General features: G+C 40.6%; 1 protein-coding gene across 1 annotated transcript in view; it reads left to right on the forward strand.

Moving 5' to 3' along the window:
• The first annotated feature begins 410 nt into the window (after positions 1-410).
• Positions 411-26,788, forward strand: part of SATB1 (SATB homeobox 1) — a 131,565-nt gene continuing 105,187 nt past the window's right edge. Inside the window, exon 1 of the mRNA XM_069958695.1 lies at positions 411-588. The gene's annotated coding sequence lies outside the window, so the exon portion shown is untranslated. The remainder of the gene's footprint in view (positions 589-26,788) is intronic.

The following is a 26,788-nucleotide window of genomic DNA, read 5'->3' on the forward strand; positions in this document are numbered from 1 at the left end:
AGTTGGCATTGGGTGGAAGGAAAAGAAGGATATGTGTAATTCCTGCAGAATGGAGAACACAAGCTATCAGGGTGCCTGCTTCCTGTGCTGCTATAGTGCAGGCTGTGGATGCCCTGTAGGTTATAGTGTATAATGGTGTCACTGACAGCCCACAGAGGAAGAGGTTGCACTCACCACCTGGCACACTCTTATAAGAAGTGGGTCATCAGACAGGTGCCCTGTGCCCCTAGTGAAGAAGCCCCTGCAGCCCTGTGTGATGTGTCAGGCAGGGAGCAGGAGACTGGGAGGTGCACAGGGCGGATCAGTAACCAGTGAGGTGCTATCAGGCTCACACCTCTCCCCTGTAACACACAGCAGCCTATCTATGTATGAATCTACACACAGGCAGCAGTCAGTACTCTCCAGGAGAGGAGGCACAGCAGCCACACTCCCAGGGCTCTGGGGAGATCACATCAGCCCTGCTGCTTCTCTCCCTATACCTCTCCAATCCTCCTACACAGAGAGAAAGTGCACTGCATCCAGTCTCCCAGGCAAGTGGATGGAGAAAGAAGCAAGAAAGTGAAGTTGAGGGAAAGGAGAACACCCAAGGTAGAGTACATGTGTGTATCCAGGTGCTGCAGCAGAGGGAGCTTTATACAATGGCATCAGGCAGCAGGCACAGACAGGGGAGGAGGGAGGGAGGGGATGGAGCTGCGGACCCAAGTACTTCTGCAAGAGGTCACCAGTGCCATGCTACAATGCCAGTGCTGCCACACCAGAGCATGGCTGTGTGACACATGGGTCAGTCTCTCCCCTCTCAGGGATGACATGGTGTTTAGCCTGTCCCCATTGTGTAGTGCACTTATTCTCCTATACATATGGATAGACGTGGAGTTTTGTTGTTGTTACAAACTTGCTGTAAATATTGAACAGATTGAGTTAAATTATTAAACAAGAAAGATGTTGGGTTATTTTTACAGCCATCAACAGTTTGCAGTTTTTATATCTCGTTGTTATTTTTTTTTTTTTAATTCTTTAGGTTATTTATATTGCACCAACATATACTGTAGCTCGGTAAACAATGTGCATTATGTTCACCTTTACAGGGTAGCATCAGGGTCTGGATTAAATAGGAAGGTGATTTTTACAGTTATCAAATACTTTACCCTAGATGTTTTATTTTTTATTATATCTAATACTTGTCATTAGTTATATAGCACCAGCATATAGTGCACTTATACTGTCACTTTTACTAGGTCAGTATTTTTTATCAGTATTTGTAACTCAAAATGAGGAGTAAAACTTATGGAGAGAAAAAAAGCTATGAGGGAAAGCTTTGTATATTTTCTGTGTTATGGACCCACTACTAGTTTTGGGTTACAAAAACTGATGTAAAACTGTAAAGACTGCAATTCGCAAGTGTAAAAGTGGCCGTATACCGATCTCTGTCACAGTTGGTAATCATATATATGCCCTATAGGGCCAGTTTCTTAGAAGGCCAGGTAACCTAGGCATGTTTATGAAAAAAAATAAAAGTAAGACATCCATACCGCATGGTTAAGATGGGGTTAACCAAACACTGTGTGTGTATATTTATTAAAGTGTGTATATTCAGTTTCACCAGCATTTTGTAGTGTATTTCATTGCGTTTGTGTTTTCAGCATAGCAATTTTTAGCAGTTTTTTTTTTCCCATAGGCTACTTTATAAGACATGACAAATCTGGAAGAAAATATGTTACAATAATAAAAAAAAACAACAACAAAACAGTGGAAATTATGTTTTTTATAATCATTTACAAACAGTGGAAAAAATATGTGCATGAAGGAGCTCTTCGAAATATAGATGCAACGTAGGAATTATAAATCACAGTATGGAAAATAATACATAGGCAAATGTTGACTGAAGAAAGAACTAAACAAAGTGGTAATTTGTAGCAGTCAGTGCTTTATTGTATCATACATCAGCTAGGGTAAAACTTGAAATCAGCATGAGCTATTGTGTTCAATTCTGATGCTGATCTCAGCAGGGGTATATCAATATCTCATGATAATAGGAAGACACAACAGTAATTCTTATTACACCCGCAGATGTGTGGATGTGCACATCAGTCCAGAGGAACAATGGAGATAACAAGTTTGCATTCTTTATATCAGAGAAGAGATGCAATAACTGATAGCTCTGTAGTTGGATGGTGTATGAATTCTCAGTCTCTACCTAGGAGAGGGAGGAGAGGGTTAATCATATTTCCAAACATCAAATGGATCTGTAAGGAAACAAAAAAAATAAGTATCTAAATGTCACAAGGAACCTGGTGATGTATTTGCATTTTGGTGCCTAGGATAGGGAAAGTTTTATAATTTTAAGGCACAAAGTTCTTGTTTTGAAGGAATCCTGTTTCAAGTCATTTACGAGCTTCCTAGAAAGACTCACATCTGCAAATAAGCGTTATACGAGCTAGCCATAGACATAAGGAGTTTTGTTAAGAGTAATAAAGCAACCAAATCATATTAACCACATTACTTAATCAATTAATCACAAAGGCAAACAATTCACAACAACAGTATGTTGAATGTATTCCATTGTCAGCAACTAGATAGAAGTCAGCAGACCACAGTCAGCAGGCTGGCAGACACATGATTGCCCCCACTAACAATGAATTAATATTTAATAACCTGGTTAACAAGTTTTCCAAACACTTGATACCATAGGTGTAATGTGGTTATGTCACACATGGCACTACTGAGAATGATCAAGGCATACAGACCCTCCCGTCTGGGACTATCCAGTTGGCCACTTTCACCTGTCACCATTTCGATCACTGTTTAGTATGATCCTAAACAAGACGTGGGACTAAACATGTGGGACTAAACATAAAAAAGGAGCAATATGGATTTTCTCTAAATTATCTCCTGCATTTAGTCTACAAATAATAACTGACCAAAATACAAGTAGTACTTTGGTTTAAGAGTAACTTGGTTTAAGAGCGTTTTGCAAATTTTAAAATAACTTGGTTTAAAAGCATTGCTTTGCTTTAAGAGCTCCCCGTACTGGGTGGGAGGGAAAGTCGGGGAGGGCATGGCCTGCAAAGTGGGGTATACAGCAGTGTACTCTTACCCAGGAAGTCTCCTTCACCTTCCAAATCATGGCAGATCTACTTAAAGCTGGGGCTTGCATCAGGGGACAGGATTGTGTAGGTAATTTCTTCATAGCTGTAACCCATCTTTCCCCGGACAGAGAGTGCTGCTATACTGCGCCCACATGTGCCCTGCTCATTCCTCCTTGCAGTCTCTGTCAGCCCTTGTTTCCCATCCTCTTCATTCCTGCTATAATGTGTCTGCACTTACACTCAGCTATAATTGCCTGTACCTACACTCAGCTATACACACTGCAGCTATAATGTGCCTGCACTCACACTCAGTTATACACACTGCTATAATATGCCTGCACTTATACTCAGCTATACACACTGCTATAATATGCCTGCACTCACACTCAGCCATTCACACTGCTGTATAGAAAAGTTTCTGTCACCGTCCTCCTGCACAGCTCTGAACACACACCCCTTCACCATTGTGACCACACAGACATCTGACAGCAGCCCTGCTTCTCTATTCTAGCCTGTTGTACTACGCTCCTGCATTATGGGGATCTGCAGCTCTATTCTGTATCTAAAAAAACGTTGAGAGGCAGCACTTCCAAAGCAATAAGTGGGATTTATTGACACACCAGTGCGTAGTGTCAATAAATCCCACTTATTGCTTTGGAAGTGCTGTCTCTCAACGTTCTTTTGGATTTGCTGCCGCCCCTGGGCCGGAGTGGTGAGACGGGCACCCGCCCCATTCTACGTTTTTGGTTTGTGCTGTTGTGGACTTTACCTATTCTATCCTGTATCTATAAACTGCTGCTGTTTTTTCATTATTATGCAGTTACTATACATTATACATCACATGCTGATTGCTATACTGTACAGTAACTTATAATATGACATATTCAGCTGTTTCTAAATGTTTGTTTCATTTGTTTTACCTGTTATTCAAAATTAACAAAATATATATTTTTTGGGGTGTAGAACCATTTGTCTGCATTTCAAAGATTCCTTATGGGAAAATTTGCTTTGGTTTAAGAGTGGATTTGGATAACAAGCATGGTTGAGGAACAAATTATGCTCGTAATCCAAGGCACCACTGTACTGCCATATAGTTTCTGCATTTGTTTCACAGTTCATAGTGAATGCTGATGTAGAGTAGTCACAGAGTATATACACATATGTTATATACTGCTGTAAAGACAATTTGGGACATGTACATTAGAACCAACATGATTGATGAATATCACATAGTGTCACATCTGGACTCTTTATAGGGAACTCCACTTACTCTACCAAATGGATAAGCTACTGAACCAGCTTTATCTCAACTTTTCCTCACTTTATCATACATAATGCATTCAACATACAGTATGAGGCTGGGTACACACTACGTATATTTCAGTCAGTATTGCAACCAAAACCAGGAGTGGATTAAAAACACAGAAAACACAGAAATTGAGTGGATGGCCGCCATATAACTGTAAATAACTGCCATTATTTCAATTTAACAGCCGTTGTTCTAAAATAACAGCAAATATTTGCCATTAAATGGCGGCCATCCACTCAATTTCAACATTGTGTGAACAGATCCTTTCTGTGTTTTTAATCCACTCCTGGTTTTGGTTGCAATACTGACTGAAATATACTGACTGAAATATACGTAGTGTGAACCCAGCCTTATAGTGTTTGCAGTTTAACTGGGTTCACACTATGTATATTTGAGGCTGTATTTGTGAGGCTGTATAGCAACCAAAACCAGGAGTGGATTGAAAACACAGAAAGGCTCTGTTCACATAATGTTGTAATTGAGTGGATGGCCATCATTTAATGGCAAATATTTGCTGTTATTTTAAAACAACGGCTGTGGTATTGAAATAATGGCCGTTATTTACTGTTATATGGCGGCCATCCACTCAATTTCAACATTGTGTGAACAGATCCTTTCTGTGTTTTCAATCCACTCCTGGTTTTGGTTGCTATGAGGACCTGACATGAGGACCAAATACAGCCTCAAATATACATAGTGTGAACCCAGCCCCCTGGAACATGTGATTACACGTTTGTCATTGTTCCTATTGAAATTAGCCTAATGTCCCAGTTAACACAATGCGGCACATATTTACAGTGACATGTCATTTTAAAGGCTTCCACAGCACAGTGTACTTTATACAACATTACAGTCTTGGCTGGGGTTTATCTATATGGCATTCTATTAAGACTAACAATTACATTAAACTCATGCTAAATTTATCCAGTGCATGCCTGTAGTAAAATGTAGTACAGAAAACTGTATAGCTCCATTAAGACTAAGGCCATAAAGGGAACATCAGAACCTTAGCATTTTATACAGTTTTTGCTGTGGTTTAACTGACTGCAATGGCAATGCATTGAAGTCAATGGGAAGACGGACATCCAATGCACACAATGCATTGATTAACGGACGTTTTTACCACAGATGTCAAAATAATGAACATGATCATTATTTTCGGACGTCTTTTGCAAACAGCGGACTTTTTTATTAGTTATTCACACACAGTATTTCTTCTGTCACCGTTCTTTCTCCGTTTTTACTATTAAATTGAATAGACTTTTCAATTAAGCCACACCCAAAGTCCAATTAGTAATCCCAAACTAGAATAATGTACAAACACCAGTCATTGCAGGCCAAGCTGCTAAATGACGTCCGTTATTATAGACTCAAAATGACGGACGTTATTTTAAACGGAGCTGGAAAAACGTGTGAACATAGCCATATAGTGACATAGGGTCTTTCTAGAGGGGACTGTCCTCTCAAAAAGGGACACTGTACTGTGTAAAGGATAGAAAGGAACTAGAAATCCATCATAGAAGGGTCTGGTTTTATTCAGGGATTGTCGATAAATAGATATGAGATAGACAGATACATATGTGATTGATAGATAGATAGATAGATAGATAGATAGATAGATAGATAGATAGATAGATAATAGATAGGAGATAGATGGATAATAGACAGATGATAGATAAATATGAGAAAGATAGATAGATAGATAGATAGATAGATAGATAGATATTAGATAGACAGATTAATAGATAGATAGATAGATAGATAGATAGATAGATAGATATGAGATGGATAGATAGAGTTAAAATAAATGCCAATAATTTCATTATTTTATAAATAAATGTTCATCTATTTAAACAAAAGGATTGCAAGCTTTGCATTGTTCTAGCTGTAAAAAAAAAAGAGAAATAGTTGGGTGTGAAAAGTCTGTTATTTCTTACAGGAATACATTCTTCCACAGTCCCACAAGTTGAAATATGTATTGAACAGTATTTCTTTGTATGAAGAACTCTATTATTATAAGTGCATGGGCAGTCAGATGGAATGTAGTCATTCGTGTGCTTTATAATAACATTGTTTTATATTGTATTTCCTTTCAGCTCTGTTGTATGAGTGGAGTAAATTCATGTCTGTGTGAATATGTAAGTGACAATACTTTAAGGGTTTCGAATGTTATTACAATAAAAAATCTTTCCAAAAATGACAAAACTAATACTGTGGAACTGCCTATTGTGTTACATTGTTATTGTCAATGTGCTCTGGGTCATCTGGGGGTTTATATACTTGTAGTTTGTAGTCATATAGATAGGGCATTTATTTAAACACACGCAGACATATAGTGGGTACAATAATTGTTAGATACACATGAGATGGATAGTGTGTACATTTATTGTGAAATTTTGCTGTAGTTGTCTCTGACTCTTAGAACTGTACATGCATACATCTTCTATTTGCTTTTGCACAGGATTAAAGGGGTATTCCATTCAAACATAATTTTTGATATGTTGCTGCCCATGGTGAAACTAATAATTAATTCCATACTTGTTGTTATCTATTCAGTCTCCTTCCCCCAGTTCTCAGCTGCTGCTTTCTGCTGAAGACACAACAAAAATCTGTGTGAGCCTCTCTCTCTGTCTCCTCCTCCTCCCCCCTTCCCTTTTGAGACAGCTGATGTAAACAAGTTCCTGGCAGGCTTTATCTGCAACATTGTAGCTTCTTTGTAATATTGGGAGGGTTAATGACAGTGGGTTCATTAGCAACTTGACTTCCAAATAACCCTTCCAGCATTACAAAGAAGCTACCAATGTTGCAGATAAAGCCAGTCAGGGGCTTGTTTACATCAGCTGTCTCAGAGAGGAGGGGAGAGAAGGGGGAGACAGAGAGAAAAGCTCACACACATTTGTTTGTGTCTTCAGCAGAAAGCAGCAGCTCAGGACTGGGAGAAGGAGACTGAATATATAATAACAAGTATGGAATGAATTGTAAGTCTGATCAAGGGCAGCAACATATCAAAAGTTATGTTTGAGTGGAATACCCCTTTAGGGTATAAACCCACACACCGTATATGCAGCGTATTTACTGCTGCGATACGCAGCAAACTCGCAGCAGATTAGATCTAAATAACTGAACACAGCATCAAATCTGTACCAACAAATCTGCTGCGTATTTGTTGCGTATCTGCTGCGTATACGGTGTGTGGGTTTATACCCTTAAGATAGATGGAGGGTTGGTAGTGCAATTCATGTATGGGAAAAGGATTCCACCTTTTAGCATGTGCTATATTTCTGTCTGTATCTCTTTTTACTGGATGCCCCCCTTCCAGACTTCTTTAGGCAACATATAACTAGATCCCTCAATGATCTAATAATTCATCTGATCTCTGAAGACATATTTTAGCAGTAATTTGAGAGTAAATGATCAGTGGAGAAGGTAGGGGAAGAGAAGTGGCTCAGGTAAAAATAGATGCAAGATGTATGTATTTACTTGTAAGATGGACTTAGTTAATATAAGATGATTCATATACAATGGGATTCTATTGTTTTTGTTCTCAATAAGGGGTTAAAAATGTACAACAAGCACATGTAATGGTTATAGTTTGTAATGGAAACTTTGTCAGAATTTGTTCCTTGATAGTTGATCAAAGAAACCCAGGGTTGAGAATGACTTGTGTTTGATATGGGCTGTATTAAGAGCAATCTCTATGCATTGATCTATATATGCATGGCTTGCTCTAATTCTGCCTTTCCAAATACAAACATAAAAATAAACATGATTCCCAGTGTGTGAAGCCATGAGCTAAAAGTAGCATTCCCTGTAATATATAGTTATCAATGTTTTTCTTTGATCTCCAGACAGAAAAAAAGCTGATTTATTGTACATTCCCATCTAAACCCACATATCGGCTCTTTCTATGGATTTCATTGTGTGAACAAGAGTGGGAGACTAAATGATCCTATTCTTTAGCAGAGGGCTAGACACTAATGACTGTGTGTGCATATATATATATATGTATACAGTGGTACCTTGGTCCTTGAACTGCTGGGTTCTCAAACTGCTTGGAACTCAAACTGTATTTTCAAGAAAAGTTTGCTTTGGTTCTTAAACTCTGCTTGGTTCTCAAACACTTTTCGGGCTCCCAGTCTTAAAGTACTCGGTATCTAAACGTTTTTCTGTGCGTGGATGGTGGGTTGTAACTGGTGAGTTTAGCACTGGAGAGGCTTCACATACAGTACAGTACAGTACTCTATAAGACTGCTGGAGAGCATATACAGTACAGTAGTAGTACAGTCAGTGCACCACCATCTCCCATGCTGGGATGTACTGGGATGGGGGGGGGGGACTCTATACGGATAAGTGAGGAGTTAGTGACTGCTGTACTAGATCTGTTGGTTTTGTTGAATGATTCTTGTGTATAATGTACTGTACAGTATAGTGCTGTTCTGTAATGTACTGCAGAGATTACAGTAGGCACTTATCAATGTAATATATGGATACTGTAGGTAATTATTGGTGGGTGCTGGAACCAATTAAACACATTTACATTATTTCCTATGGGAAGACACTGATTGGTTCTCAAACTGCTCGGTTATATAAATAAAAATAATTATTATTATTATTATTATTATTATTATTATTATTATTATTATTATTATTTCAAACTGCCTTCTGGAACCAATTAAGTTAGAGAACTGAGGTACCACTGTATATATATATATATATATATATATATATATATATGAGGCAGAATTTCATTGACCCAATATGGCTATATAACATTCAGAAATGTGTAAGTCTGGGCATGCTCCGTATAGCCTTGTAAATAGTGTCAGTACTGTTGTATGTTAAAAAATTACATAAAATTATAATAATGATCATTATAGATAGCCGTCATTAAAAAATATTAGACCTTTTTTTGACAGCCGTAGACAATGATGGCCGAAAAATCACGTAGTGGGAATAACGGCAATTCCATACACCGGAAGTTCCATAGGCTCCCATTATAATGCAGAGTGCTTGTATTACAAGTTTATAGCAGAGAAGAAGAAGCAGAGCGTGTGCTGCTGAGAATGTCTGCCCCTTCGTTCTAGAGATTGGTGAGGGTCTCGGCACCCAAACGCCCCCGATACACACTTCTGATATGTCATAGAGACATGTCAAAAGATTTTTTAAAGTGATAGTTACACTTTATTTCTTTACTTATAAAATCCATATACACAACCACAAGGAACAAGGTAAGATGCATTGTGGCAATATGGCCTTAGTCCTAGATCAGAAGAGCTCTGTCAGTTCACACAATGAAGTGAGCGGCTCCGGCCGCAAGCTTTATTGTGAGCTGTGAGGAGTTCTGATGCAGGCGCGCGCTGAAGCGCCCGCATCAGAACACTGAGGCCGGGATGATCTTTTCAGAGACCGGCCGCTCCGTGACCCGGCCCGGTCACGGAACGGACGGTCCTGTACGGCATGTGAACATGGCCTTAGAATTTATCTTCTATACCATATTAAGTAAACCAGGCACACGTAATTTATTGTTTCAAAGTATTGTGTAAAGAACACTGACTATCCTGTTTTTCTGCTTGGCATACTGAATTCTTCCGTTTTTGACGTTCTACATTTTGAAGTGTCTTATGTATTTGGAATCAAGCTACTAATCTTATTGGATATGTAGGATCTTTTTAAATGCTAATAAAAGATCAATGGAATGAAAAAGAACAGTGTAGACACTGCCTATAAGAGCTTGGAACAATCCCTAGATAGCTAACATACCAGGAAAACCTTTTTGGGTTGCTCTCCATTGAAGAAAAATTCTTATTGAAGGGATTCTAAAATAAGTCAAGTTGGCTCTACAATAATGTATTCATCCCTAGCTTTCAACTAGATGGTAAGAAGAGGGGCACCATCTAAATATGCCATACTAAGGGAATACTGGAAGAATTGCAGGGTTAATAACATAGACCATAAAATCATCCTATATTAGAAGTGCAGCTTATAGAGAGAGTCACTAATATCACTTGTACATACAGTACAGACACTACAGTCATCTTCTCCCATACACATTAAGGCTATGTTCACACACTATATCAGACCGGCCGTTCCATGACCCTGGCCGGGTCACGGAATGGCCGGTCTGTGCCAGGATCATCGCATCAGCGCGCGCCCGCATCAGAGCTTCCCATAGCCCACAGTGAAGCAAGCGGCCGGAGCCGCTCGCTTCACTGTGTGAACTGACAGGTCTGTTTTTTCCGCCGCTGCACAGGATCCCGGCTGGAGCGCATACGATGTGTGTACGCTCCGGTCGGGATCCCATTCAACATAAAGCTTTGTCACACACAGCAAAACTATGGCCGTAGTTCTGCGGCGAGAACTACGGCCGTAGTTTTACGTAGTGTGAACATAGCCTAAAGGTGTTATCCAGCTAAAATCCTTTTTCTTTCATATCACCTGGTTTTAGAAAGTTACATAGATTTGTAATTTACTTCTATTTACAAATCTCAAGTCTTCCCATACTTATCAGCTGCTGTATGTCCTGCAGGAAATGGTGTTTTCTTTCCAGTCTGACACAGCAAATTCCCATAGACAACCTCTCCTGCTCTGAACAGTTCCTGTCTGGGACAGAGGTGGCAGCAGAGAGCACTGTGTCAGACTGGAAAGAATACAACACTTCCTGCAGGACATACAGCAGTATGGGAAGACTTGAGATTTTTAAATAGAAGTAAATTACAAATCTATATAACTTTCTGAAACCAGTTGATTTGAAAGAAAAAGATTTTCACTGGATAATCCTTTTAAGCTGTGTTCAAAACTGCATTGAAGATGCCTATGTCGCAAATTCCATCCAAAATACAGTATGCTGGACTGTTTTGTCTTGTGAAATGCTGGATACCATGCCTGGCGGACCCAAGTAAAGTCAATGTAGTGTGTGTGGGTGCTGTTGGTGTCTGGTATGCAATGGACTAAACAGCTGTTTTTTCTATTCTCCAATGGGAGAACAGAACAGGGGCAGGATAGAGGCATACTAAATGTTAACCCTGCCTTAGGGCCCTATTCCACCGGACGATTATCGTTAGCATAATCGTTAACGATTAACGATCTCAAACGACCGCTATTGCGAAAGACCTGAAAACGTTCACTCATTTCCATGGAACGATAATCGTTACTTATGATCGTAATTGCGATCGTTTCTTCTTCCGTATTTATTCGCTATTGCGTTCGTATCTATTGCGAACTACCGAACGATGTCTTATTCAATGCGAACGATTTGCGAACGTTTTGCGAACGAGCAACGATAAAAATAGGTCCAGGTCTTATAAAGCGATCAACGATTTCTCGTTCGGTCGTTAATCGTTACTGCATTTCAACCGAACGATTATCGTTTAGATTCGAACGATTTAACGATAATCTGAACGATAATCGTCCGGTGGAATAGGGCCCTTAGAGTATTGTCTGCCAAACTCGCTAGTTTTTCTAGTACTGGTCAACCATCTAATGTATATGGGGGGGGAGATCAAGCAGTTAAACATGCCAATCCTTCCGTTCTCAGCGGAGATCAACCACCGCTGCACCACTTCACCACCACTATTTCTGGCAGCATTTTACCAACCTCATAACAAAACCATGCACGTTAAGCCAAGCATGCTGTGTATTGCAAGGTAAGGATAGTAAGTAGTCAGCCAAACACTCAGCTATATGGTCAGCTTTAGGTTCTGTCCACACTACGGAACCCCGGTGGATTTTCTACCGCGAATTCCACCGCTTGCAACGTGCATCTCCACCTGTACCATAGACTCCATTTTATGGTCGGGCTGATTCTGCCGTCCATCCAAAGAACCAACAGCTTCATTCTTTGGACAGACGGCGGAATCTGCTGGGGTTCTGTAGTGAAAACATACCCTCACACGCACTTATAAATAACATTAGGCTACACACCATATAGTAAATAGAAATAAAGGTTGACTGTCCTTTTAAAGAACTTTTCCACCAAAATATGGAAATAAAAATGCACTTCCTATTTTCCCTTTCATAATAATAGTCCCTGCAACAAAATAATAAAATGTCAGCAAAGAAACCATATCTACCAAAGTTTGCAATGTTCTCTTATGTAGCTTTTATCTAGTTCTCATATCTAGTTTTGGATGGAGATCTGTAAGAAAGTTTTCTATCATGTTACCTTTATATTTTTCACATTCATTAATTGGGCAGAATTATTTAATAACACTCTGCTTCTTCTGGCAATGAATACATTTATGTGTGATCACGCCTCATATATCTGCACAAATAGATGCAGTAAATAGAAACAGACCTGGAAGCTTGGAAATAAAGTATATAGCATAAGCATGCTTTCTTTACTGATCCCTCCCATGAAACATGTAGGAAGGATTGACCATTCCTATGTTTTCACTGGTCCCATACTCTAAAAAATAATACTTTAAAGTGTCACTGTTGGTATAACTTTCAAAATCTAAATCAACAGATGATAGATGTGATATAAAGCACCTTTGTAATTTACATTAATTATTTTTTTATTTTTTAGTTATCATGCTTTAAAACAAAGCTATACTTTCCAGTCTCTTTAAAGCAGCTCTTTTCTCTTGCACTAGTTGAAAGAAAGATGGGCTTGAAAAAGACCCCATTGTGTAGAAACGTTGCCATAGTGTATGTTACTTGAATAAATATTCATCACTTTTACTATTGTATGCTGTCAGATAAAATTCTCCTATGATGTTTAACGGCCTCCGCTTGGAATTGGGGACCTTCTGACGTGCGTCCCACTTCTACTAACACAAGAGGCATTATCTCTACTGATCAGGTGCTCTTGGACAATCCTATTTTTATGGTATGTCTCTCTGGCATGTCAAAACTTTTTTGTTCCACCATAGCTTTAACATGGTTCTTAAAAGATATTCCTAGAACTACAGTGTCATAAAAAAAAAAAAAATCTTAACAAGTTTAAAGAATCCACAAAATCTTCACATTCACATCTTTTATTGTGGATATTTTCTTACAAATATTATTTTGACACCTTTAGACTTCATTTAAACATCTGTAGTGCAGCTTGTGGTTGTGGACCCGCAATTGTGGACTTCTATGGGCAGCTAAGGCAGTTTTATTATTAGACAGTTTTCGATAATACCCCCCCCCCCCATTGTGTGTACTTTTAGGGCCCATTCACACTATGGATACAAAGATTTCGCCGGGAACGTCTCAAGGCTGAATCCCTCCTGCTATTTGAACGAGATGGCTCGTGTGCCTCCGCTCTCCACTCAAAGAATTGACATGTCAATTCTTTGAGCAGAAAAACGTGGACAGTGGAGTTGCACAAGCCCTCCCATTCAAAAACTAAGCAGGCGGGATTCAGCGCGGAGACCGTGGGCGAAGATTCCTGGCAGAATCTCTGCGCGGAATCCGTAGTGTGAACGGCCCTTAAGAAGTGAAATCCTGACGCAGATTTTACATAAAAAGGTTTTTTTTTGCCTGCACAGTAACTGTATTAAAGTCCTTAAGGCCCTATTACAAGGAACGATTATCGTCTGTATTCGTGGAGTGGTTTGTTAAAGGGGTAGTGCGGCGTTAAGCAATTATTCACTAAATAACACATATTACAAAGTTATACAACTTTGTAATGTATGTTATGTTAGTGAATGGCCCCCTTCCCCGTGTTTCCCCCCCTCTATACTCACCTGACTCGTGTCGATTGGCACAGTTGTGCTCAGCCAGTTATGCTCAGCCAATCGCGGCTGAGCAGCTGTTGACGTGGCAGAAGACGGCCGGCACGAGGGACGGTCGGTTCGGCCGGCCGCCCGAAGATGACATCATTGTCTCAAGATGGCGGACGGGGTTCGACACGAATCAGGTGAGTATAGAGCACTACACTTCCGGGGGTGGCGTGGGTGGGGGAAACACGGGGAAGGGGGCCATTCACTAACATAACATACATTACAAAGTTTTATAACTTTGTAATGTGTGTTATTTAGTGAATAATTGCTTGCCGCCGCACTACCCCTTTAACATCCCCCAACACCCAGCAATCGATGTTCATGTCTTTCTAGCTCCACAATCTACGCATTGTATTTTTCTGCCCTAGTTTGAATCCTGCTCCAGTTTTCAGTAAAAAAAAAGTCTAAGCAGGGCCCAAACCCAGGATTAGTTATAAAAAAAAATATATAATATTGTAAAAGTCTCAGTTCCTGACTTAGGGTAAAAGAAAATAACATATATACTATGTGAACAAACCCAAATGAGAATTTCCCAGAATTGTTTCTTTAGTGAGACAATACTCCTTAACAATTGCAGTAAAACATGTTTGTTGTTTTGTACAATTTGTGAAGCGGCATAGGTCTGAACTACACCACAAACACCCTAGCAAAACCATGTGTGAAAGAAGCATTGCATAACTACTTTGCTTCTTGAATGAGGCACACATATCAGGTTGTTACTTTCCCTTCTCTGTATCAGGCTATTTGTAACAGAATTTTAAAAACATTTTGCTTAAACTTTCAATTTATTAATTTCCTACCCAGCTGAAATTTCTTCCTGTAAAGTATCTTGTTGATGTTCTACAGTAGGTAAAGTCTCTTCCCCCATGAGGGTTATAATTATCTCATTGGAATTTTAATAACATGATGGTATGTTTGAGTTGTCATGGAATTTTCCTGAATTGATTTTGTACAGCATCGGTCTTACTGTAAGTCTCACACACAAAGAACCACTATCAAGGAAATAAGCAATTGTAAAATAAGCAATTTCCCACTATAGCTCTATTATGGAAAATGCTTCTTTTAGAGCCCCTAGACGGAAGCTGTCAGAGGAAGCATACTACTGATGTTTGTAGCAGCCTGTATTCAGATTGTGATCTTCTTCAGCCAACAATTTGTAGCACTGATAATACAGACTGCTATATGTGATGCTTAGCATTGGTTTGGACATGTGGAGTGGTCATTTAAAAACTATATAACAACTGAGGGAATTTGTTGTCTGTTCTTTACATCCGGCAGAACACTTGCCAGTCTGTGTCATACATAGTTTGGAAGTAGTAAGAGTTAAACCAAATGTCACTGGTGGGACTATGTTTTTCCAAAGTTTTGATGTGGGTCTTGTTACCCTGCTAACCCCAGGATCGGGAAAGAAATCCGGCAACTATCATATTAACGTGAGTAAAAATGAGGCAGATGGACATAGTGTAATGAAGTAAGTGGTATGAATGGAAGTTTCATCTAGTCAGGTTAAATCAGTCAAAGAACAGCTCTAGCCATCACCACTGCCAGTGCTGCTACGCGGTTCAAATTGGTTATGATTCTCCCCTGCAGACTGTCATGTATCTGCAATTCTCTCTCTTCAGCCTGTGTGATCTGTCCTCCTAGGTTACTCTCCCTCTGTCTACTATCTGAGCTTGTGTGTTTCCCTATATCCCCTCCCTGCTGCTATTTGGCAGCACGGTGGCTCAGTGTTTAGCACTGAAGCCTTGCAGCGCTGAGGTCCTGGGTTCAAATCCCACCAAGGGCAACATCTGCCAAGAGTTTGTATATTCTGTTCTCTCTGTGTTTGCGTGGGTTTCCTCCAGGTACTCCGGTTTCCTCCCACACCCAAAACATACAGATACTGTAGGTGGATTTAGATTGTGAGCCCTAATGGGGACAGGGAGCAATAATTGGCAAAACTATGTAAAGTGCTGCGGAATCTTTGTGCGCTATACAAATAAAAGCATTATTATTATTTAACAGAGCAGAATATCTATTTTTCTAGGTAGCAGATACATGGTAGGACATTTTTTAACGAAGACTATTTATAAAGTTGTTTCATTTTATTTAGGTGTCCATAACTTTTACAGGAAACTTTTACAGGTTGACTTTTTTGCCTGTAATTCATTTTCTGGTGACACTGTTAGATAGCTGTTTGGGGAATGAGTCTCATGGTACTATATATATATATATATATATATATATATATATATATATATATATATATGTGTGTTTGTGTGTGTGTGTGTGTGTGTGTGTGCTTTTATTCTCTGTGGCAAAGTGTCAAAGAGGCATTCCCAAGCTTCTAAAGTGCTGAGGGCTGAAACACTTCCATGCTCCTCCTCCCATCCCTGTCCGGGTTTGATTAAAAGTCAGTGTTTAGACTCCAGCATAGAGCCCTGTTTTAAATCTAATTACTGTGTTGTACAAGATTTTACTCCTTACTGCTGATGTCTCACTCTTACTTTTTTGGGCGAGCAATATCCTGAGTGAGTTTAGTTGTTCACTAATGAAAGTGGTGTATTAAAGAATACATAGGTGCTGACATGGAAAGATTTCTATCCCAAACCACACATTAAAGGCAACCAAGATTCAACTTACAATTATAGCAAAATAGTTCAAGGGGTTTTCCAGAACTTTTCTATTGATGGCCTTCCTTAAAACAGATGATTAGATTGAGGCCATGTTCACTTTTCGTGTTTTCAACTCAAAATGACATAAAATACGACTGGAATTACTAGGAAATTTCTTTGCTTGACGTAACATTGTTGGAATGGTCAAAGCTTTTTCTTCCTGCAGAACCTATACATTTACTGGCCACAACTTTATCCAACTCATATTATTGCTACAGCTCAGGGAAGGCTAGGTCTCAAGAAACAACACTATAGATAGGTTAATAATAATAATAATAATAATGATAAGAAATTGGTGTTAAAGGGAGTTTGCCATTGAATAATGACCTATTGTTTAAAATATGTTAAATTTTTTAAATTTTTTTTTTTTCTATTTTTTTATTTCACTATCTGAAATTTTGCAGTGTTCATGCTGGCCACAAGGCCTAATAATAAGCTGACACATTTTGTTCTGTGCGCATCACCTCTCAGTAGTCTCCTCATTATGATCACAGACAGGATAACAATGAAAGGTGACATCAGTATAGAGATCAGATGGGGTTCCTAATAGGGAATAGTCAAAGCTCAGCCTCCCCCTATTGGCACAGTGAAACAGATCGCTGATCTCAGGGAGACCAGCCAAGCGACAACCCTGTCGGCTGCTAATGGAAGCGCTCAAAGCAGTGAAGTTTTAGGTGCATTGCCCCCTGGGAAACATGAATATGCAAAGGAAGAGCCCGTGGAGCCTCATCAAAGAGCCTAAAAACACAGGACTAGCCAGATATCCCTCCGGGAAGGACCCAGCCAAGGTGTGGCTCCTGTAAGGAAAACCACCATATTAAGTGGCCCTATAAGTCAATGTAATGACAAGGGAAAAACCAAGGCCAGGTAACCATCCACATACAGCTGTTTCGGGGTGTTGCCCCTCATCAGTGTGGAGCAGGATTCTGGTTAGGTGGGAGCAATGCCTAGTAGAGCCATAAGAGAAACAGATCGCTGATCTAAGGGAGACCAGCCAAACGACAACACTGCCGGCTGCTAGTGAAAGCGCTCAAAGCAGTTAAGTCCTAGGTGCATTGCCCTCTGGGAAACATGAGTATGCAAAAGAAGAGCCCTTGGAGCCTCATCAAAGAGTCTCAAAATACAGGACTAGCCAGATATCCCTCCAGGAAGGACCCAGCCAAGTGGTGGCTCCTGTAAGGAAACCACCAAAACCACCATATTAAGTGGCCCTAAAAGTTAATCTAATGACAAGGAAAAAACCAATGCCAGGTAACCATCAACATACAGCTGTTTTTGGATGTGGATGGTTACCTGGCCTTGATTTTTCCCTGGTCATTACATTGACTTATAGAGCCACTTAATATGGTGGTTTTGGTGGTTTCCTTACAGGAGCCACCACTTGGCTGGGTCCTTCCTGGAGGGATATCTGGCTAGTCCTGTGTTTTGAGACTCTTTGATGAGGCTCCACGGGCTCTTCTTTTGCATATTCATGTTTCCCAGGGGGCAATGCACCTAGGACTTCACTGCTTTAAGCGCTTTCACTAGCAGCCGGCAGTGTTGTCGTTTGGCTGGTCTCCCTGAGATCAGCTGTCATGATCGCGCCTGAAAAGGCATCAGTGCCACCCTCTGCTGCGAAGATTAGACCTCTGCGCCAAAGACTGCGATTTTGGCCATAATCTTCCATTTAGTCTGTGTTTTGGTTGCCTTTGTTTTTGCCAGTCTGAACTGTGTCTTATTTCTTCTGGTCTGCTAATTGTTTTCCCTGCCCCACCCATTTCTGTGCTTCTAAGCTTCCCTGGTCATGTAACGGTTAACCTGCCATTGCCTCAGTGATTGACAGCTGGTCCCTCCTATCATCTTCTGGACTTGGTTCCTGGTCTCCTATTTAAGATTTCAGCTTCTGCCTGTGCCTTGCCGGTTATTGACTTGTCTCTGCCTGCTTGTGTGTTCTGTTTTCTGGTTTCTCCTGACTCCTGCTTAGTATTTTTGACCTCCCTTGTTTGCCGCCTGCCCCTGACCTCATTGCCAGATTGTTGTGACCCGGACTGTCGACCATTCTTTATTGTGTTTTGTCTGTCTGTCTTGTCTTTTTGTCCCACCAGACCAGTTGCTGCCCTAGGGTTTAGCCTAGGGGGGCAAGTAGGTAGAGTCAGTGGGCGGGGCTGAGCTCAGGGCTCACTGTCTTTGTGTGTTTGGTGTGACTGGTCCTGACATCAGCGATCTGTTTCTCTTATGGCTCTACTAGGCATTGCTCCCACCTAACCAGAATCCTGCTCCACACTGATGAGGGGCAACACCCCAAAACAGCTGTACGTGGATGGTTACCTGGCATTGGTTTTTCCCTTGTCATTACATTGACTTATAGGGCCACTTAATATGGTGGTTTTGGTGGTTTCCTTACAGGAGCCACCCCTTGGCTGGGTCCTTCCTGGAGGGATATCTGGCTAGTCCTGTGTTTTGAGACTCTTTGATGAAGCTCCACTGGCTCTTCTTTTGCATACTCTTGGCACAGTGACCTTTGTATGCCTAAAAAATCTACAGAATTCAATAGGGTCTGGGCCAGTGTATTGTTTCTATGCCCATGGGGCTTTCTGTGAAGCATATATCTAAGTGTGACGATCTCCCCTCCCCTCTTTGACGCAGCTCCATTGAAATCAATGGAGCTGCGTCACAGTGATGAGAATGTTTTGTCACTCTAATGCCCTGCCCCCAGTGTTTCGTGCCCGGACGGTGCTCGGGAATCAATCGGCACCATGCATAGGAACTGGGTGGCGGCTCAAAGTGAGGACATCGCCATCGGCATCCCCGCACTGGTCTGATCCATTCATGTAAAAAACCCAAAACAATGTACCTGATCTGATGGTACATTTTCGCTTTAAGCCTTAGGTAAGTTAATGTAAGATGGCTGCCCTCCTAATAATGTACAGAAAATTTCAAAAAATGACAAGCACAAACAAACAAAAAAAATGAACGTTTTAATATCTGTCTCTAATCAGTAAAAAAAAATCTTGATGATACGTTTACTTTAAGGGCTTCTACATAGAGCAAAGTGCAATGACCTTCCTTTCTGGAAAGTAGTGTGGGTTAACCCTTTTACAGCTTCACCATTGCCTGATAATAGAATCACAGTGGTAAACATGTTATAGCACAATGACAGTATAAAACAGTGCTAGATATTAGGCAGGCGCATACATATAAGCCACATAACACTTAACCACAGCCTTTGTAGGGGTGTGGGAGACAATACACGAGTAGGTAAACATTAGTACGGGTGAAGGCACATACAACATAAAGTAGTCATTATCAGCTAATAAAATCTGTTTAAAAGTTTTGTTTTTTTTAAATTGCAAAAAGCATTAAATAAGATACTAGGAAGAATAGACAGTAGTTGCAAGAATTGCGAAATCTATAGATCTTGTCATTGCTGTAAGTCATCTGCATGACAATTTCATGTAAGTGCTATTTATCTAAAGTATGCATGGTTTGGCTGACAGCTTAACAGTTTCCTGAAATAAACATTATGTTGTGGTTTGGTGCAAATACACTCATATAATCTTGCCCCTACCAAATAGTGTCTGCATTTTAATATTTACCTGTGGTCCTGACTCTAGCATAGTTATTATTCTAAGCTAAGATACCGACACTTTTAGCGGCATGTACATGCCAGACTAGAAAAACATTGCTCAGCGTTCCCCCTGCATAACTAAATTGCAAATGAAAAGGCAAATCATACCTTTCTGAACACATGCTTAGCATGCCATTTACATTGTGTGCAGAAGACAGCTGTAGACTACTGAATCGGGAGCATTACAGACAAATGCACATTAGCCCGGCTTTTATTTATTTATTTTTCTAGCAGAGCAAACTGTGGAAATAACTGTCATCAGAAATAGATTTGCTTGTTTATTTGTCTAACTGGGTGGATACTGGGAGGAAATGAAGACTAACATGTTTTAGTCACTGGGTTGTATCATGCAAGGCCCGTTTCCCGATCAAAGGTATTTTGCCTCGTTTTAACTTTCACATTATTGGTTTTTCTTACAGAAAAGTAAGTATTACTGTAATAACCAAATTTACCTTAAAAATAGAAAGGTACTTACCTAATTGTTCACATGTTCTTATCACAGATGCTGCCCGGGCGAGGGGGGACACTCCGTTACAGGCATACCACGTCGGTGTTCCGTGCGGAACACGTAATGTGTGAATGTAACCTAAGCTAAATCAAGGGGTTCTCCAATCTAAGTAAAAAAAACAATACTTGCCAGGGGTATAAAATAATAACATGGAGCATACTCCTCTAGTTTGTTATGGTGCCTCTGTCTACTCACCTTGATGGCTGAAGGGCTCTCCTTATGATGTTCTGAATATGCTGCAGCCTCAGTCATTACTTTCTCTTATAATAGATACCATAGTTCCCTGTTTTTTCTGCCCAATTCAGTTGTTTCCCTAGAGAAATGAGTATTAGCGTAATCCAGCACCACAAAATGTTCATACCATATATGCGTACTAATGCGGCTGCTAAGGGGCATTTGAAAAAAGGGACCTTGCCCTAATTCCTAGTCTAATCCTTAACCGTTAGCTCAGCAAATATATATATATATATATATATATATATATATATATATATATATATTTCAGCTCAATTGGTACCAGAAAGTGCCAGATATTTGTAATTTACATTTATCAAAAAATCTCAAGTCTTCCAGTACTTTTTAGCTGCTGTATGTCCTGCAGGAAATGGTGTATTCTTTCCAGTCTGACACAGTGCTCTCTGCTGCCACCTCAGTCCATGTCAGGAACTGTCCAGAGCAAATCCCCATAGAAAACCTCTCCTGCTCTTTAGACTGGAAAGAATGCAGGACATACAGCATCCGATAAGTACTGGAAGACTTGAGATTTTTTAATTGTAGTTTCTGGTTATGCTGGTTTGTGATTACAACTACCATACAGTATATAATAAACATTAATTCTCTTTTTTGTTGAACAATAAGTTACATAGTTAATATGGTTGAAAAAAGACACATGTCCATCAAGTTCAACCAAGGAGGGGATGGATACAGGGAAGGGGGAGGGGTGATAAGTTCTACACATATGTATTTAAGTTATTTTGGTCTAAGAACTTGTCTAGCCCTGTTTTGAAGCCCTCTACTGTTTTTGCTGTGACCAGATCCTGTGGTAGACTGTTCCACAGATTTACAGTTCTCCTGGTATAGAAGGCTTGTCGCCTCCGGAGATGGAACCTTTTTTTCTCCAGGCGGAGGCAGTGCCCCCTTGTCCTTTGAGGGGGTTTTACCTGGAACATCTTTTCCCCATATTTCTTGTAGGGGCCATTTATATATTTAAATAAATTCTAATCATATCTCCCCTTAAACGTCTCTTCTCCTGAAAAAACAAATTTTATTATTTTAATCTCTCCTTTTAATCCTATTCCCCTTATTAGTTTAGTTGCCCGTCTTTGTACCCTCTCTAGCTCTAGAACGTCCTTTTTATGAATAGGGTTCCAAAACTGGACAGCATACTCCAGATGAGGCCGCACCAAAGCTTTATAAAGCGGTAATATTATATCCCTGTCCCGAGAGTCCATGCCTGTTTTAATGCATGACAATATCCTGCTGGCCTTAGAAGCAGCTGCCTGACATTGTGTGCTGTTCTGTAGTCTATTATCTACAAGTACACCCAGATCCTTCTCTATCAGTGACTCTCCCAGAGTAACTCCCCCTAGGACATATGATGCATGCGGGTTATTAGTACCCAGGTGCATAACTTTACATTTATCCACATTGAACCTCATTTGCCAAGTGGACGCCCAAACACTCAGTGTGTCTAAGTCATCCTGTAACATCTGCACATCCTCCATAGACTGTACTGTACTACAAAGCTTGGTGTCATCTGCAAAGATAGAAACATTGCTGTTAATTCCATTCTCAATATCATTAATAAACAAGTTAAACAGAAGAGGGCCCAGTAGACCCTTGGGGTACACCACTTATTACCGGGGACCATTCGGAGTAGGAATCATTGACCACCACTCTCTGGGTACGATTATCAAGCCAGTTTTCAATCCAGTTACACATTAAACTTTCTAAACCGATAGACTTTAACTTACCCATCAGACGTCCATGAGGAACTGTGTCAAACGCTTTAGCAAAATCCAGGTACACGATATCCACAACCGCGCCGCCATCCAGGCTTCTACTTACCTCTTCATAGAAACATATTAGGTTGGTTTGACAGCTTCTATCCTTAGTAATAATTCTTCATAGAAAAATAAGACATCCCCTGAAAAAAAGACATAGGGGGAGATTTATCAAACTGGTGTACAGTAGAATGGTCTTAGTTGCTCCTAGCAACCAATCAGATTCCACCTTTCATTTTTAAAAGAATCTGTGAGGAATGAAAAGTGGAATCTGATTGGTTGCTAAGACAATTTTACGTGACACCAGTTTGATAAATCTCCCCCATAGTGCATCTTTGGCAGTAAAAATTAAAGGGGTACTCCAGCGGGGGGGGCACTTTTTCGCTGGGACCCGGGACGAGGTGGCTGAGGGAAAAGACGGCCACTCACCTCCCCGGTTCCAGAGGCGGGTCCCGGAGGCGGGATCTGAGCGGACTTGAAACGGATCCCGTCTCCTTCACTGACTGGCTGAGCGGATCTGAGACGTCACGTCTCGGGCCCGCATCAGACACCAGGAAGCGTCCGGTCACCGGTGCGCCGCGATGCGGGACCCGCCGTTGGATCCGGGGAGGTGAGTGGACGTCTTTTCCCTCAGCCACCTCGTCCCCAATCCCAGCAAAAAAGTGCCCCCCCCCCCACTGGAGTACCCCTTTAATATAAGCCGCTGCCTTATTTTTGGAAAAACAGAGTATATAGTAGTATATCACTAGAATTTGTCATTACCACCCAGGAGCCCAGGCACTTGGTTTACCCTACACAGCATCACTTATCATCTAATCTTTTCATTTAAAGGGGCTGTATTACAATGGGACCTGGATCAATCAGCATATTATCAAATATCTATCTGTATGGTTACATCTATAAACCAACTATAGCAGATTTGCACAATAAGATACTGAATGCAACATCCATTGTGTAATCACATGTAACAGAGACATAGATGTAATCATATCTATTTTCAGCAGTGTCAGGCCTGTTTCTGTTCTTTTAACTGCAGTCTCCTCTATTTGCCCTATTAATTGTTGATATGTTGGCATCCACAAGGCAAAAATGATGCTGTAATTAAATAATCATGTGATCCTCCTTTGTGCCAGTGAGAGCAAACTCATTTTTCCAAGCACTGATGGTCACTGATTATTGCATTATAACTGGCTCATTTTATGTTTTATTTTACAGCTCGCTATAGTGCTTACCTGATAAATAAAAAGTGGGAGAAATTGCCTCAGTGAGAAGGACTATAGATACGCACCGGTACATCGCCTTTCTCCCATCATTTGTTATTTTGGAGAATTACTTGAATGGTATAACTGTTCTTAGCCATGCAATTTAGTCTGGTGTTTTGGCTGGAATGAATATGTACTGGGAATGCCAGGGAATTACAAAAGAAGCATGGTATTAAAATGTAGGAATGATTAAAATTGAAATAAAAGGATGCTGCTTTTGCCAATGATTTGGCAGTAATAATAAAATAGAGATTAGTTTCTACCTTTATCTTCTGTCACTTGACTTTCTTTACAGCAGCATCACTCTGCAGACCTATTTCATCTGTATTTATACACAGGAATCCTTTGCTATGTGTGATTAAACCTGCACATGTATAGAAACAGTATGAGGCTGTCAGGAGCCTGTCGTCAAGTTCGCCTCCCATTATCGCTGGAGCGCACGGCCGGCCTCCTGCTGGGTCGTACGGCCGGTTGCGAGGAGTGCAGTGAAGGTGTCCCTGGCGACTGTCCGGGGTTCACTACCCCCAACCGATTGGCCCAGGTGTGATGTATTTTCATTTACTGACTGGCAGCCGGCACCGCCAGTCAGCTTTGCATTGAAGTCTGGGGCTGGGACTCCAGCCTCCATCTATGGCGTAACGGCCATAGGCTTTACCCATGTTTTCTGAGAACTCCCTAAGGCTAGGTTCACACTACGTATGTTTCCGGCTGTAGCACGCTCCGTGAATAAGCGGCCGGAGATTTACGTAGTTTGCGTACAATGGAAAGTATACGATCTACGGCTGCACAGTTCACACTACGTAAGAACTTACGCCCGGATAGTATGCAGCGCCGTAAAAAATGAACCAGACCATTGTTTCGGGACGGAAATGCTGTAACTTACCGTAGCGTAACATGCGGTCCCGTACGGAGTGGTGATTTCTTCTTTTTGACACTTTGATTTGCCGATCCAAAAGGTTCTGTGGGGTGTCCGGGGCTAGGCGAAGATTTCCAAGTAAAATACCGCTGTCAGATCGCTACGTACGCTGCTCAGGAAGCGTACGTAGCTTACGGGCGTAAGTTCGCGGACCGTACGTAGCCGGCCGCAACTTGCGTAAATCCCGGCCGGAGTTTTACACGTATATGTCCGGCCGCAAAAAATATGTGGCCGGACATATACGTAGTGTGAACATAGCCTAAGGCTGCATCAAACTTCTGCAGCCACTGCTAATCAAATGCCAAACACTTGGGTTCAAATGGACCCAAGCATGCTAGAGTTGCGGTGATCTCTAATCTGATGTAACACACCATGGTTTTTCTGGTCTCAGATTGTGTTTATGTTGAGTTCATGAGAAAAATGTCAGCATGTAGATGTAGATATGGACAGTAAATTATTAATTTGTACAACACAGATCTGTAATACAACCATGTACATGAATCTCGCAGACGATATGACCGACCATAATAATTGTTGATAAATGTCCTTTAGCACAAACAAATGACTAAGAATTATCATTATGAGATTAATGACATTTACATTCATGAAGTGAAACAGGGAAATTTCTATGCATAAGAGATGTTTCACTGTATCTACAGTATATAGAAAGTGAGTCAGTATATACCTACAGGACAGCACGTCAGGTATGTGTTCCGGAATCCACCATCTTCACAATCAAAATTATTAAACTGTCAAGTAAGTTTTTCAGGGTGTTTCCGCTAAAGGATCTTTTAGAAGGGTGAACGATTGGGCAAACTAACATCCTGTTAGTTCCTGATCATTGCCCAGTAAAAACATCCCTGCATCTTTTATGTAGACATAAAAACATTGTTTGTCAGCAGCCCATCTCTCCATATAAACATGGAAAGTGCTGCCAATTAGTAGTGTATGTCTGTGAGACAGAGCAATTTTTTTTTTCAAACACCTCCTTATAATCAGCAGATGGAAAAAAAACTGAGTGGGTGCCATTCAACTTTCTTTATACTCAGTACGGATAGTCCACCTACCCATGTTGAAGGATCCCAAGATCCTTGCACGACATTTGGTTCTTGTATTGTTTGGTTCCCACTGTTTGTATATAAAAGTGTATTACTAGGGTTAAGTGAACTTGCGGAACTGTTCGGGTTTTCCATGACTCCTAGGGTGGCGTCCAACTTCTCTAGCCACCAGGAGTCAAGTTATGAGCATTCAGTTTTCGGAAAATGTTGCCAAACCTTAACAATTTGGCAAGTCCGCTCCACACTACTTATTGCCAACCAGGATATAAATCACACTCTTCTTGCCAAAACAGGGGGTTTGATGTCTATGAGGGGCTTTAGGATGACTAGGATCCTAACATTTAGAACTATGGATCAGGAAGTGATAGCATATCCTAGTGGTAAACCATTACTGTCTGTTGTGGGATGGTTTAATTACTGAGTAGTCACTGGATAAATAGCTGCTTTTCGTTCGACTAGGTTATGTATATTACAACTAATATTTTAAGGAAAGAAAAATTATGTAAGAAAAAAAGCTAACAGATGGTGTTTTTTTGTTGTTTGTCTGTACGTACAAGATTTTAAAGTGACTCTTTACCCACAATCTGACACTTGCACCTTCAAATAGCTGCTTTTAATCCAAGATCTGTCCTGCTGTCCGTTCGGCAGGTGATGCAGTTAGTCCTAAAAAAATACTTT

The sequence above is a fragment of the Dendropsophus ebraccatus genome, chromosome 2 (assembly GCF_027789765.1).
Source record: "Dendropsophus ebraccatus isolate aDenEbr1 chromosome 2, aDenEbr1.pat, whole genome shotgun sequence".
NCBI lineage: Eukaryota > Metazoa > Chordata > Amphibia > Anura > Hylidae > Dendropsophus > Dendropsophus ebraccatus.